Raw genomic sequence first — 14,163 nt, 5'->3', positions numbered from 1 at the left:
CAAATTCTGGAGTCCATACTCCACACCCTGTCCTCCTGGAGGAATTTGGCTAGGGAAAGCACTGGAAGATTAGTTTCCTTTCCTCTCTTTTACTCTTAAAATCTCACCCCCCAACTCCTTCTCCCTTCCTGCAACGGGTAAATTGTGAAGAACGGGAATGTTCCTGGGAAGAAACCCAGGCAGAATCGCGTTCAGAACAAGTTAAAGATTTCTTGCATAGCTGAAGCATGTGTTTGCAATCCCCAATTGCCGGAGCACGTAAGCCCTGCCGGCGCGTGTTGTTCCCTTCGGATGTTCTCAGAGAGCTCTAGGCAGTGGGCAGGGCAGTCTGTGGACAATGTTTAGCTGAGGTGTTGCTCCTTGGTCCATCTGTTAGTGGTGCCAGGGCCAAAAAGGCTCTCGGTGAAAGGACGGCAGACAGCCAACCCTACCTTTCCAAAAAGCTGTGTTAGCAATGGTCAGAACCATTGGTCTGCACGACCCCCCTGAGCCACAAACTGGCTCCATTTGGGCCAGTGAGAATCTGGCTGGTGCTACCAACCTAGCACCCCAGGCAGCTTCTGGGATTGATGCTTTCCAGAATAATTAGCGTGTGCAGCCCTAGCAAAGTATCGCTCGACAGAGAAGGACAAATCCGTGAGATCCCTAATGGATGTCCAGAAGGTAAATTACAGCTGTTGGCAAGCCGCAGGTAGACAGCCAGTAACTACAGGCTGTTCTCCCATCTGCCTGAGAGGTGCCACTGATCTGAGGGAACGTAGCTCTTCTGAGAGGTGCCATTTAATGGGTCAAACCTGAAACCTGACGGGGTCAAGAAGTGGCAGCTGGAGACTGAGATACTGGTTGGAAAACCACAGCTTCAATGTGTTTGTGAGGAAGCTTTTGTCCTTGGCACCATGCGGAGCACAGTGTATTGCAGGAGCACAGAGCGAGTCCTTGCTCAGGCTGGTGCTGATACTGGGGAAAGGCAGGCTGACGAAAGCATCACTTCTCTTTCCCGTGACCTTATCCTGTGAGCTCAGCCTGCCAAGAGCTGTCTCTCGCTCTGCGCTCCTTGTGCTCTGAGCTAACAAGCCTGAACGTGCCGTGCTGATATCTGATATCGGCATTGCACGGCAATCTCTGCGTGTTGCACGCGGATCCTTTCGGAACGGGACGATGACACCTCTGTGCTTTGCTGTGTATCGCGTGCCTCCATGCTGTCTCCAGCTCGTCTCACTTCCAAACGTGCCCAATCTGACTTTGCAATTTTTTTTTTAATATAAGATGCCCCAGGGAAGGCCTTGAGTTTGCGGAGGAACAGAAGAAACAGAAAAGTCTTCCAAAGTGAGATCTTTGACCTGAGAGGCTGTGCTGTGCTCAGCCTGGCTCTCCTTCCTGCTTGCCAAGAGAGTTCCCACGTCTTTACTGGTGTGTGGCAACAATAATGAGCAAGTAACACATGGGGGCAGCAGCAGGCTTTGCTTTCTTGTCAATCTGGGAGTCTGTGGTTGTAGCATCCTTGCAAGGGTCTTGCAGAACTGAGGTGCTTCAGGATTTGAGGATCACAAGCCCAGAGTGACAGCTACAGCTGATCAAACGATGGGGAAAGCATTTCATGGGAGAGAGAGGCTTTGTGGCCTCACGGGACATGATGTCAGCCCTGAAACCTGCGCTTCTGTCATCGCATCTGGTCCTCCTCCAGTTCCTGCAGCCCCAGCATAAACAGTTCTGTGCTCATGTTACAAAGAACATTAAACCGGCAGAGTTACAGCACTGTCCGCAATGGCAAATACGGCTGGGGTGAAAATCCCAGGTCTCCGTTCTGATTCCACCGCGTCCTGCCAGACAAGCCTTGCTGAGCTTGTTGCACTACAGACAAGATGGAGCCCAGCATCTCCCCTTCCGTGAGGTGAAATGGAAAAGATGCTCTTCTCTGACTGCACCATGAAGAAAGATGCAGAGTTCCTCTGATGCCATTTATTCTCTTGGAGACTCCGACTGTTCAGGTAACGGGGAAAAGCCTTGTCCTTGGCTGGGAAGGTCTTAAAAGCCAGGTTTTCAGAGTAGGAACATTTCAGTCAGGGAAGCGGTCACAGTTTACACAGCAAGGCTCTGGGATTTTCTGGCAGGGCTGTTTCCAGAACACATCGTCTTTTTTTCCCGCTCTGGGTGAGCAGAACTTCAGGAGTTGCTTGTGCACCTGATATTTACCTGGCCACTCACATCAGTGCTCCCCATCATGTGAATAATGTGGCATCTGAGTGGTATTGGCCCAAGCTGATGCTGGAAATGGCAAGAAATAAAAAATCCAGCAAAACCCACCCTGTGCTCCATGAGTAATAATTAAAAAAAAAAAAAATCAGATAAATGCCCAGATAGGAAAAGCATTTTCTGTAACTGAGGCTGCTACTTTAATTGGAAAGCGCTGTTAACACGACTGCCTGGCCCAGGCGAGTGCAATAGCACAGCAGGGCTGTTGCAGATCTGCAAGTAAACAGCTGAATTGCATCTCAGCTTCAATCTGCGAATTTCTGAAGCCAAAAGAATGGCTTTAAATTTAAAACTTCTGTTGGAGCTCATGCTTCAATTGGGCTACGTGCCAGGACGTGCAAAGGCTCGGGGCACGAGGAGATGAAAGGACAGTGGGGAGTCATTTGTGTTGGCTAGTAATGTCCCAAGCTACAGCAGGATCTGCCTTCATTCCCTTTAAAACAACTTGTGGGGAGGAAAATTGGGAAAACTGACATTTTATCACTTGCAATTGATAAAGCAAAAGCTAAGGCCAAGCATGGCCCTGATACAGCTCCTGTGTCCTGCACACAGCCCAGCAAAGGGCTGGCTTTGCTCTTTCAGTAGTTGGGCTGTGAAGCAGCCCCTGAAAATGCCCCAAATCACTAAATCACCACCATTAGGGACATCCAAGCTGCTCTGTTTGCTACTGTTTCCTGTCCACTTCAAACCACAATCTCAGGCCACGGAATAAGGGGACAGTTTTGCACTTAACCTTGTTCTCCCAAGGAGCTCAAGCTGCTTTACAAAGCCGCAGCCAAGCGATGCCGCAGCGGTACCTCTGCGATTGCACAGCGGTTCCCTGCATTACGGGGAAGGGAACTGGTCCACCCAAGGCTGCACGCGTCGGCATGTCAGCACAGCCCAGCTCCCAGCTTGGGATGGGCAATGGGGAATGGGAAGCTGGGGTGAGCACACACTAAGCGACAGAAGAAGTGTCTGACTGTCAATAAAGACTTAGAAAAGCTGCAATTGCAAACTGTGAACGGTAGCAAAGTGACAAAGTGACACAAACCCTAGCAGAACGATCACCAGGTATCAAACAGAGCACAACTAGCCAAATCAGTCTCTTGTAAGGAAAAGGAAGAAAAGCAGAACCGTGTCTGTAACTGTGCGGGCTGTGTCCCTGCTGGGCAGTGCTGCAGGTCCCTGCACTGGCAGGCCTTAGATGGACAGGCTGAGAGTAATTACCAGAGGTCTATGCAATCCTTTCCTGGGACTCTTTGCTGCCAGAAGCTGCTATACAATACTCCCAGCCGTTTCCCTACGCATCCAACAGATGGGACAAAATTAAAGAAACATGGGTCTTGGGCTTCAAGGCCACTGGAAAGTCACTAACTGGGTTCTCAGCTGAGCTGAATGCACAGAAGAACACTGTTAGCAATAAACACAGACAAATCTTCTCTAAATGGAGGCATGGAATGGGTCTGTGCTTCTGAGGAAACCTTCACCTTCCCTCTGGACCACGTTCACCATGAGGAGAGGGGCCCCAGTGGGCAGTGGGGGCTTTTATCACAGTGCTAGGGACCTTCTTGGGTTATAAAAGGAAAAAAAAGGCACATCAAAAGCTTCATGAGCAGAAAACCTGTAGCCTTTGTTCTGCCATAGGGTTCTGGTCCAAAGAGGGAGGGCAGTGTTTCTGCTTTTTTGAGGCTAGCGCTAGGAAAGTCTCCTAAAAGCCAAAGGCTGATCTTTCCCTTCAGGTCCCAGGGAATGGGTCAAAGACAAAGCATTGCCAGCGGCAAGCACAGCTCACGTCCTGTGAAAGGCCCCATCCTGCAGCGATGCCTGCACGCACTCACTCTGCACAAGCGAGCAGCCCTCTGCACAGAGCTGAGCTGCGTGCTGGGGGCTGTCCTGCAGCCAATCTCCAGCCCAGGGACAGTGCCCAGGCAGCCGGGAGACCAGGATGAAGGGCTCAAGGACAGAACTGACCCTCTCTGGCTGCGGGAGGAGTGCTAAAATCAGAGCAAGTGCAAGAGAAAAAGAAAAAGAAGGGAGAAAAGGAACTATTATGAGAATTAAAGTGACAAATGAGCAGATGAAAAGTACAAAGTGTCATCTTTCTTTTGTGCTCCCAGGTGGGACTTTACCAGCAACAGAACGAATACCACAGAGAACCAGGCAGCAGTGGATGAGGAAACCCCTCCTTGCTGCATTCCTTGAAGTTCAAAACACACAAATGCTGAGGTCTTGCTAAAAGCAAAGCACTGTCCTCTCATCTCACCGTTACGTGTAACCCAGAGCCTGTGGATAGCAGCTACAGTGAATTAACCTGAGCAAAAGTAGCTGGATTGAATTTTCTAATGAAGAAAACAAGTTACAGGCATGTTGTTAAGCAAGAGTGAGCACTAATTCTTTCTGTTTATTCTGATTCATTTTGTTTGATTGTGTTTGCCCTAGGAAACACGAGAGCTGATGGGGTCTAAAGAAAAGAAAATAGAAGAGCAACAAGTTGGTAGTTCAGACTTCATGCAAACATTGTGCCAGTCACTGAATCAGAAAAAAAAAGTTGGCTCAGAGGCTGTCACTAAGCTGAGAAAGGATCTATTGATAAGATATCTTGGGGAACAATCTCAGACTGATGTGAAAGATAGATGGGAAGAGCTGAGCTAAGCAATCAGGAGACAATACTGCATCATTTGGCTTTTTTATTTGCTTTCCTCCCCATTCTTCCCCATTTATTACTAAAAGAATGAGTATTTTAGCCTGCAAAGATCTCTATATGTAAAGAGGTAACATTGGGGTGTGCTCCTGTACCAGTGCTGAACTTCTGGGTAGCTTTGCTTCAACTTGCTGGAGAAAATGATAGTAAAACTATTAGCTATGGATCTCTATATGATCAACATTACCTCAGCTTTAACCATCTACACTTACAGATGCCTTGCTTGTGTGTGTGTGGGGGGGGAAATCTATCACAATGGTTTCAACTTACCCGAAAGCTGCTCCCAACAGCTGCTCTTTGTGGAAATGTCAAAAGAACGGGACGACGTCCCAGATGGCCAGAGAACACAAGCTATGGCTAGCCAGGAGGAGAAGCTGTCAAACATGTGGTGTCTGGAGAGGTGAGGAAAGACAAGGCAGCCTCTTGGTCCGGGAGGTAAACCTTCGTGCCTTTTAAATCGATGTGATGCGTTTACAGATGTTCCCAGAAAGGGGCAGTAGAGACCAAACGCACACGATGAAGAGAAGCAGACGTCCTGATCAGGAAGAAATACAGATAAAGAGCGAGAATTACTTGCAATGTTTTATTTTTCCTTGGCTCCACAATGTGTGCATTCAAATAAAAACAATGAGACCTGTATAGGCTAAACCAGGGGTATTTGGTGTAACAGAATAACCTCAGTTCGTTCTGAGATCGCTCCCTTCACCTGCTTTTCAGAGGAGCGCACGAACCCTGCCCATGCTTCAAACGTGGATGCTGTGTGGGCTGCCAGAGCTGGCACAAGGGCGTGGAACACATCGGGGAGCACTATATCGTGCACTACTTAACACTTACATCACTACAGCAGCATGGCAACCTTTTGGTTGGCTTATTAGCAGGGGGAACAATAATAATTTGGGAAAGTTTGACTATCAGGCTAATGAGTACCTATACCATGGCTCATCACTAACACAACTTGGCTTCCACCTAATCTCGAAAGAGAGCAGACAAGAGATAAAGGGGTGCTTATAATATCAAGATTCCCAGCAGTTCATGCTGGTGTGAAGGTGTGAAGCAGGTGAGCCCATCCCTGGATCACCTTTACAACCTCTTCAGGCTCTCTTGAACCACTCAGGCTTAATTCTAGAGCTAATTCAAGCCGCTGCCTGCAAGAAAAGGCACAGTTATTTACCTGGAGCAAATCTCATAGGTTTTACTTCTTTTAAGCCACTTTTCCCAGCCCTGTGCCATTGCTTTATGCCGTTCTCTTGCACTGTCCATAATCCACAATGGAGAGGGATGATTTTGATGGCAGGGACATCCAGGAGTTCCAGTCCCGGGACAATACAACAGGCATAAACTATGCAGCCAGTCTCTTCCTCAAAGCGTTTCTGCCCTAAGAATGAGAGATGAAAACACAAAAGCAAGCAACGTGAGGTGAGAAACCAGCTATCTGCAGCAGAGGGGCTGAGGCAGTAACAGCTTTATCAGGAAACCGAGAACCTTTTCTGGTCCTGCTCTCAGCACAGCTCAACACACCAGCAGATCTGGCTGCAGACTGCAATCCTGGCTTCCCCTGAAGCCAATGGCAAACATCCCACTGGCTTCGATGGGAGCGGGACTTCATGCCAGGTCTCGTGCTTCCCATTCCTTTGCCGTAGCCATGAGAGCAAGCTTCCCTTCCAAGGCTGTGTCTGCAGCTAGGGCCTTCAGGAGCAGAAGAATGGTTCTCCTTGCAACCTGAGAAGTATCAATGGGAAACGAAAGACTTCTTTTTAACAGAAACCACGATTAACCTAGAGAACAACTTGCTCAGAGTTATGGGGTTCTCTGGAGCCCCATTTCTTTCTCTCTGAGGTTTTAGCTGCCGATTTTCCCCTAGGCTTTAAGAGAAATGGTGCACAGCAGATGAAGCACACAGCTTTTGGCTGTGATGAAATCACTAGTGGGAGAAATGGTATGAGCTGGGTTATGCAGCCAGCAACACTCACCTCTCCCAGTCTTCACATCCTGCATTCCATACCTGCTCACACAGTGGTACCTGTACGTAGTGTGACTTGCAGCAAGACAGCAAACAGGCAGGAGAAGACTAAGTTCTCCCATTTCTGTTTAATCACAACAGAGTTGATATCTGTTGGAGGAGGTAAAGAAAAGGATGCTGGAAGAGCTGTGCGCTGACCACACAGGGCTCTACGTTTGCTCTGGCACGAGCATCCCTCTGCTGAGATGAGCATCTTGAGATCTCCAAGCTATTTGTGAGGTGGCAAGGTCACAGCTCTCATTTCCTGCAAATCTTTGCTTTCCTTGGCAAAGACCAAGAATTTTGTTAGGGAAGTCTTGGCGGGTGTTTTGTGATCAGTCAAGCACAGCAGATTACATTACTGGAGGGTGTATACAGGACCTCCTGTCTTCTAGACATAGGAAAATGAGTCTGTTTGCTCCAGAAATTCAAGAGTCACCAGCATGGTGCTGACCACCTGTATTATTTCTTAGGTCACGCGGCATGTCTACTGGACAGATTGATGTCTGTACAGCTAACTGTTTGCATATCAATTCTAGAGGCAAAGGAAATTCTTCAAATCCCAGAGCACAAATGTGCACTGCTACAGAAAAGCAGGTGGAGATGTGCCAAGTTACAGCTCCTCAGTTGCTACCCCTGTAAAGAATGCCCTGCAAGGAAAACTGGAAAATATTTCATGAAAGAGCAAAGATAACACAAGACTATCTGGCAAAGGGCAGAATTTAATATTAATGGCTTTCCTTTAGTCATCGCATTTCCTGTTCCTAACTTAACCCTCTAAAATCAGCAATGGTCAGAGAAGGGCTATAAGTTTTTGCACATCTAAAAGGTCTTACACTGAAAGATCTCAGAGCACTTCGCAAATACTAGGGACTGCTGGCCGTCCCCTGAGGAGTGCTCATGTAGACAATGGGCAGATGCTCCTTTGGCTGCAGAGGTCAAACATTGAAATTTTGTTTCTGCCCTGCTCTGCAAGAACATCATCCTTCTTTGCCTCCTTCAGGAACTCAGGAAACGAGAGGAGCTGGGCTCCCCCTGAATTCACGCTCCACATTCAGTGAGAAAAACCCCTTCCCCGTGGACAGATGAGGAACAGACACACAGCAGTGATGTGACTGGTGTCATTTCAGTCCATCAGCCACTTTAGGATCTTGTCCCTGGAGAGCTTCGGGGTTACATGGAGACTGCTCATGGCTGTGCACGGCTCAGCTGCCGGTCTACCTAAACATCTCCGTTAAACAACAGCACAGTGAAGCTTGCTTTGAAAGCGAGCTGGACTAGTCCCATCTCCCCACCCTTCCCTGACAACCGATACTTGCCTGGAGGGATCCAAATATTACTCAACGTGGATAAAAGATGCACAACATGGCTCCTCTAGGTCCTGTGGTCCTTCGGGCAGAGGAGATCCTTCTGTGCCACCCGTATCTTCCTTTAACCTGGCAAAGCACCTGAGTTACTGAGCTGCCTTGCCAAGAGAAATTTAGGCTGGAAGCATCTCTAGAAAGATGGCTCTCATTAAGGGCTGAGGCCTGCAAAAGAGCACAATGCTGGCTGGGGCACAGAGCTGGGGAGAGAAGCGTTAGTCATCGCCCGCCTCGTGTTCGGCCCTTCGGACAGTCTCCTCTCTTGGAAGATGCACTGTTTTGCCTGTACAGCTGTTGGCAGAAACTAATGAGCAGAGCTGGCTGAAAATTTTCCATCAAAACAATATTCCTGTTTTGCCAGAAGATAGTTTAAAAATTAAGTGGAAAAATTAGAGGAAAGAGGTTGGGTTTTGGCTGACATTGTTGGTCAAAAAATCCCAAACCTGAGATTTTTTAGCCAAAAATGGAAGTATTTGGGGTAAGGCAGGGGAGGAGCCTGGCAGGTCCTAGCGATACCCTGAAAAACATCTAAGAAATTTTTGACAAATATGAGGATGTTTTTGTCAATTTTTTTTCCACAGTGAAAGATACTTCTGCTTTTAGGACCATTCTTCGGGGAGGCTGGAAAACAAACAAGCAAATCTGCTTTTTCTTTCTGACACATATGGGTACAGGTACTCCATAGCTTGTAGTACGAACACAGGCAGCAATTCCTCCAGAGAGATACATAAGAAAGAGCAGACCTCTCCTAGGAGCTGCCTAAGAGCCTACTCCCCAAAAACTGTAATTCTCACACACGCACAGCTGATTCTGCTGTGCGTTTCTCCAGTTGATGGTAAGCCTTGATAACCTCGCCATCGTCTCGTGTACAAATAAACGGAGCCACGAGGACAGCCTGGGAAAAGGCATTTCTTGGGAAGGAAGGCACTGTGCACACAGCTGTTGCAAAACCCCCCGTACTGAGAGTCAGCCAGCCACAGGCAATGTTGTTGCTAAGAACATCGCAGAGAGAATGGCACATAAATACCTGGCAACCCACGGAAAGCTGTTTTCCATCTTGCTTACACAATAATGTGGTTTTTCTTTTTCCCCTTTAAAATAGTTTCTTCAGCAACACATGGTTGGGAAAAAAAAAACCCGCTGGAATCTTCCTTACCCTCTGGGAAACGCGGCTGACAGCATTTCTTCGGCTCAGTGTCCCAGTCCCCTCCTCAAGTTATTGTTGGCCAGTGTTGTGAAACGATGCGGGGAAGGAGCCACGAGCGAGAGCGGCTGGCAGCTCTGGGGGCCTGCCGATGCCTAAAGAGAGAGCAGCAGTGCAGTAGTTCAGCAGGGCCCTCCTTCCTCAGACAAAACCTGGGCATAAAGCAGAGGTGACAGTGCCGAAGCCAACGCAGCGCAAGTGGCACGGAAGGTGAACCAGCTCTGTGGGAAAACCAAGATGTGACATGTTGTTATTAGGCAGTGAGGAGCCGTGGAGGCTCAATTTATAGCGATTTCCTAAGGAATTAGACCATGATTCTGGACAGGATTTATATTTTAAACAACACTTAATTTTTTTTAAAGGACTAATTCAATCTAGATGTGGATTTCATACCCTTTCCTTAACGAGAGCAGCACTGAGGGAAGCACGCTCAGAAGTACTGACGTGTCCTGGCAGGGGCTTCGACTGCTGCAGCTCGCCTTGCTGACAGTCCGAGCTTGACTCTCGTCCCACGACAGCCCGGGGTTACAGTCCCGGTGACTTCCACCACAAGCAGCTCTGGCTCAGAGCCGCCGAAGTGATAAAAGACTTTTTGTGCGATCATCTCAGGAGGAAAGTCTGGTGCCAAACAAAGCTGCAGTCTGGTCGGGTCTTTTTGCCATTAGAGACAAAATAAAGGGGAAAAATACAGAGCTGGGGAAATAAATGGAAGCTGCAAAATGTTAAAATAATGTATTTTCCAAGAAAATTTTAAAAAACCCCCAAGAATGGCTTGTCTGGCTTTGCTGGCCAGGCTGCGTTTGTACTGATTTTTGTGCAACCTCAGGATCCAGATAGAGGATACCCTTTTTCACCAGCTCATCAACAGCCTGAATAGTTTCCCTGCCTGTCTCCAGGATGGCTGCAGAATGATGTTGCAGCGGTGACCTTACAGAAAACTGTTACTGATCTTTCAACAGCTGATGCTTTTTGGGGGAGCACAGCCAGCCGTACAGACTGGCGTGCTACCAGCGCTCTCCTCCTGCTGAACAAATGAGCGTTTGCCTCTCTGCCAGCCCACATTTGGAGCAGCATCCAGGCTTGGGGCTGGATCCTGCAGCACGGTTTCTGTAAGGGGCATCTCTGAAGCGATGTGAATTTTACCCTTTGCTACTTCCAATAACAAAAAATGTGTCTGAGGATATAAAACCAGTGGGGAATATCCCTTTCACTCCCCTGCCAGTGCGGTAACCGCAGCACAGCCTCACTCACTTGATTCCGAAGCGGCCTACGCTCATCTCCATGCCTTTTCAGATTGTTGCTGCCAGTAACCCCAGCTAGCTGGTCTGGGAATCTGCCTTGTCCTCAGGACCACCTGCAGTCTGTAAGCTCTTGAGAGACGGACCATTTCTTTGGGCACGGCCTTCCAGCATCCGCATGTCTGGGTGTAGATTCTGAGTGTCACTGCACAAAGAACACGGAATCATTATAAAAGACCACAGAACAACAAATGATCATTAAAGCAACAATGAGGGGAATAATAAAGCTACTACAGTAGTACAATGAGAAAAACATTTTTCTTCAGAGGGCTGAGGGAGGGGATTAAGTGCAGATGAGGGAAGGTATTTTGTATAGACTGCAAAGGTGGCAAAGCTTCTGGTGGGTGCAAAGCAAGCTTGTGGGGGACAAAGCAGCTGCAAGCAGAGCAAGAGGGGAAAGGGACAATGATCGTGCAGGGAGGGCAAGGCCATGAAGCGTGTCTGTGGGGAACAGAGAAGGAAGGACAAGGCGAGCATCTCTGGCGTTACACTGAGACTGCCATAAGGCCCTGAGGCTCAGGAGAGACCGGAGGTGCTGAGGATGCAAGGGTTCACCTGGAGACCGAGTCGTGCCAGGAGCCGGCCCCATGCGCAAATGTCCTGCGGGCTCCACCATGGCGAGCGTGCGGAGTCGCTCTCTCCTAAAGTTGAGGAGGATGCCAAGGCCTGTGGCATGACCCAGACAAGTCACACTGCAGGCTCCAGCTCCTCCCAGGCCCCAGAGGGATGAAAGGAGGAAACACCCAAGCAGGAGCCTTTCACAGCCAAACAAGAGGAGCCGAGGGAAACCACAAACTTTCAAGAAAGCCCAGCTGCTTCTCTCCAGCCCAGCGGCCGCGGCGGATACCTACCGCAGGCCATGTGGACCCGGCCAGTGTCTCGGCTGTGGTAACACCAGGGAACACATATGCAAGCCCCAGACATCAGCTGCAGGACTCTGCTAATTGGGAAAGTCTGTCTGGGTGTCTGGCCACCATTTGGCAGGCATGGCAGCTCTGTCAAAATAATAAATGTGGTACAGTGCAACCTCCAGGCATTCTTCATGGGGTCCAGTCACATGAAAGTGGCACGAAAGGAGACGAGGTGATGCAAGACGCATGGAGGTCAGCTTTGGAGACTCTCCGATTACCTTCCGAGTAGTTACTGCTAACAGGAGTTTGTGATCCCTCTCTGCTTATATACTCTCTTGTTTAAACTCTCCTTTTATAAACAGACAGTTCTTCCGATCCAAAGCGAAGATGCTTCAGTCCTGCTTGTCCAAGGCAGTTATGGTGTTGGAAGGTCTCTCTCCAGGCAGACCAGCCCATTTCTAAAGAGTGTGAAGAGAAGCCAGAGACATGATAAAAGGACAAAAAAAAATGCACACAGAAAAGATAACCGGTCTTCGTGCATTAGCAGTGTCCGAGGAACTCCTGTCTTCCTACTGACCTGCCTCCAAATCAAGATAAGCAAAAGGATGTTGAAGTCCAAGTGGTATGGAGAATTATTATCAAACGTGTGCAGCACAGGTCCAAGCACTCAAAGAAGAAATGCTCTTCAGGAGCAGTTCCCTCAGTCTGCCTGTTTCTGGGTGTGCTATATTCATACAGCAGGAGGACAAGTGAGGCAAATAACTTGCCAGCAAGTAGGCTACCAAGGCTTCTTTTCTTACTCTGTCACAAGTGTGAGTGCATTGAACATGAGTGCATCTGCCTTCTTTGCCAGCATATTGGTGTTTGTGCCAACACTCTACAATAAGACGAAAACATACCTTTCCCAACGAACCATGTGATGGGGTAAGCACAAAGGAACATGCAGTTTTCACTCCACCAACGGAGCGAGGTGGTGATGCACGGGGGTGATGCACGGGGCTGATGCCAGGGTCAGGTGATCCACATTGACCTTTTTGAAAAAAATTTCCTTCCAGAGAAAGCAGGGTCCCACCGCTGCAAGGGACCAAGAGACAGCTAAGGCTGCCATGTACACCAGGACTTGCAAGATGGTGAAGGAAGCAGGTGGAGGTGGTGGAGGCAGAACTGAGCTCTGAGCAGCTGAGGAGACATTAGCTTTTCCTCCTGATGCTTTTACGCCAGAGCACCAGAGCCATCTGACCCCACCTGCCTTTAACGATGTTGGCTGAAGTGTCTTAAATAAAAAGACGACTGAGATCACAGGGAAGGACGATGGCTTCAAATCATCTGGTTTCTTGGTTAGAAGATGGGGATTAGGAATAAGAGAAAAACAGCAAACTGCTACATGCAAAATAGGCAAACTAAGTATGTAAGCCTACTGGATTTATAGAAGAGCTATTGGCCCATACCAGGAAAATTTCAAGCCAAATGTATGACAGCATTCCTTACACCCCTCCCACCCATTGCCATATCCCAGCTTAATGGGAAGCCTTTTGGCTTCCAAAGGCTTATAGCTACGTTTTATTGTTTAAACAGGTCAACAATTGCAATCATATGTTGACTGCAGGCAATGCACAAACACGATGATGTGCTAATATACAGCAACACTTGGATGGAGTTTCTACAATTTTGCTGCTGTTAACAGTCACATGTAGGATGGCAGGTGGGCTGCTATCTCCTAAGGCTTCCTCTGAAAACTGGGAAGCCTGTCAGTGTTGTGCCATTACCAAGAAGCCAGAGAGAGATCAGCAAATGAACTCTATTTTTAACAGAAGTATAAACTCCATTTCTGGAAATCATTTTGGGAGGAGGACTCTCACATCAACCGTACTTTGGTTTGGTTTTAAGGCTGCTTTAGAAAGGTGCTGCTTCCATCTCCAAGTGTCCTTTTCCTAAGAATTGAGCTGGAATGGGATACAGATGATGGCATCTTTGTGAGGCAGGATGGGAGAGGATCCTACAGGCATATCTGCGTGCAGCTGTTCACAAAAAACATCTTCACCATGCTGAGGAGGGAGTTAAAGAGTACAGAGATTCTGGCTAGTGCCTACAATAAAGACATCCAAAACACTTGGCACTGAAGTAATTCTGTTTATTTCACACCAGGGAAGTGTGCAGCTAGGTTATGTAGATACCTTTCCAATGGATGGGATAGTTTTGCTCCAGTATAAATTTCCACATGCTCAGCAGTCTTCATTATTGGGTTGCGCCTGTGGAGCAGTTCCCATTAAACACACAGCAAGCTGCCAGCTCATCTCAGCTCCAACATACATTGAAAGCAACCCTTCTCAAAAGTGCTTCTCAAAACCCCCAAGCACACGCTTTAGCTTCCCCGCAGCCTGCGCAGGCATCCGCAGCGATACCCCACACGCAGCCTGCCTCACTTTTTCCAGCCAGGCATTTTCTACTGTTGTGTCACTGACCACAGACCTTGCAGGGCATCAGCCAGGTCTTAACATTCCCTGGGCTTTC

This window comes from Chlamydotis macqueenii, chromosome 12 (assembly GCF_036417535.1).
Source record: "Chlamydotis macqueenii isolate bChlMac1 chromosome 12, bChlMac1.mat, whole genome shotgun sequence".
NCBI lineage: Eukaryota > Metazoa > Chordata > Aves > Otidiformes > Otididae > Chlamydotis > Chlamydotis macqueenii.
This window is presented reverse-complemented; position numbering follows the sequence as displayed.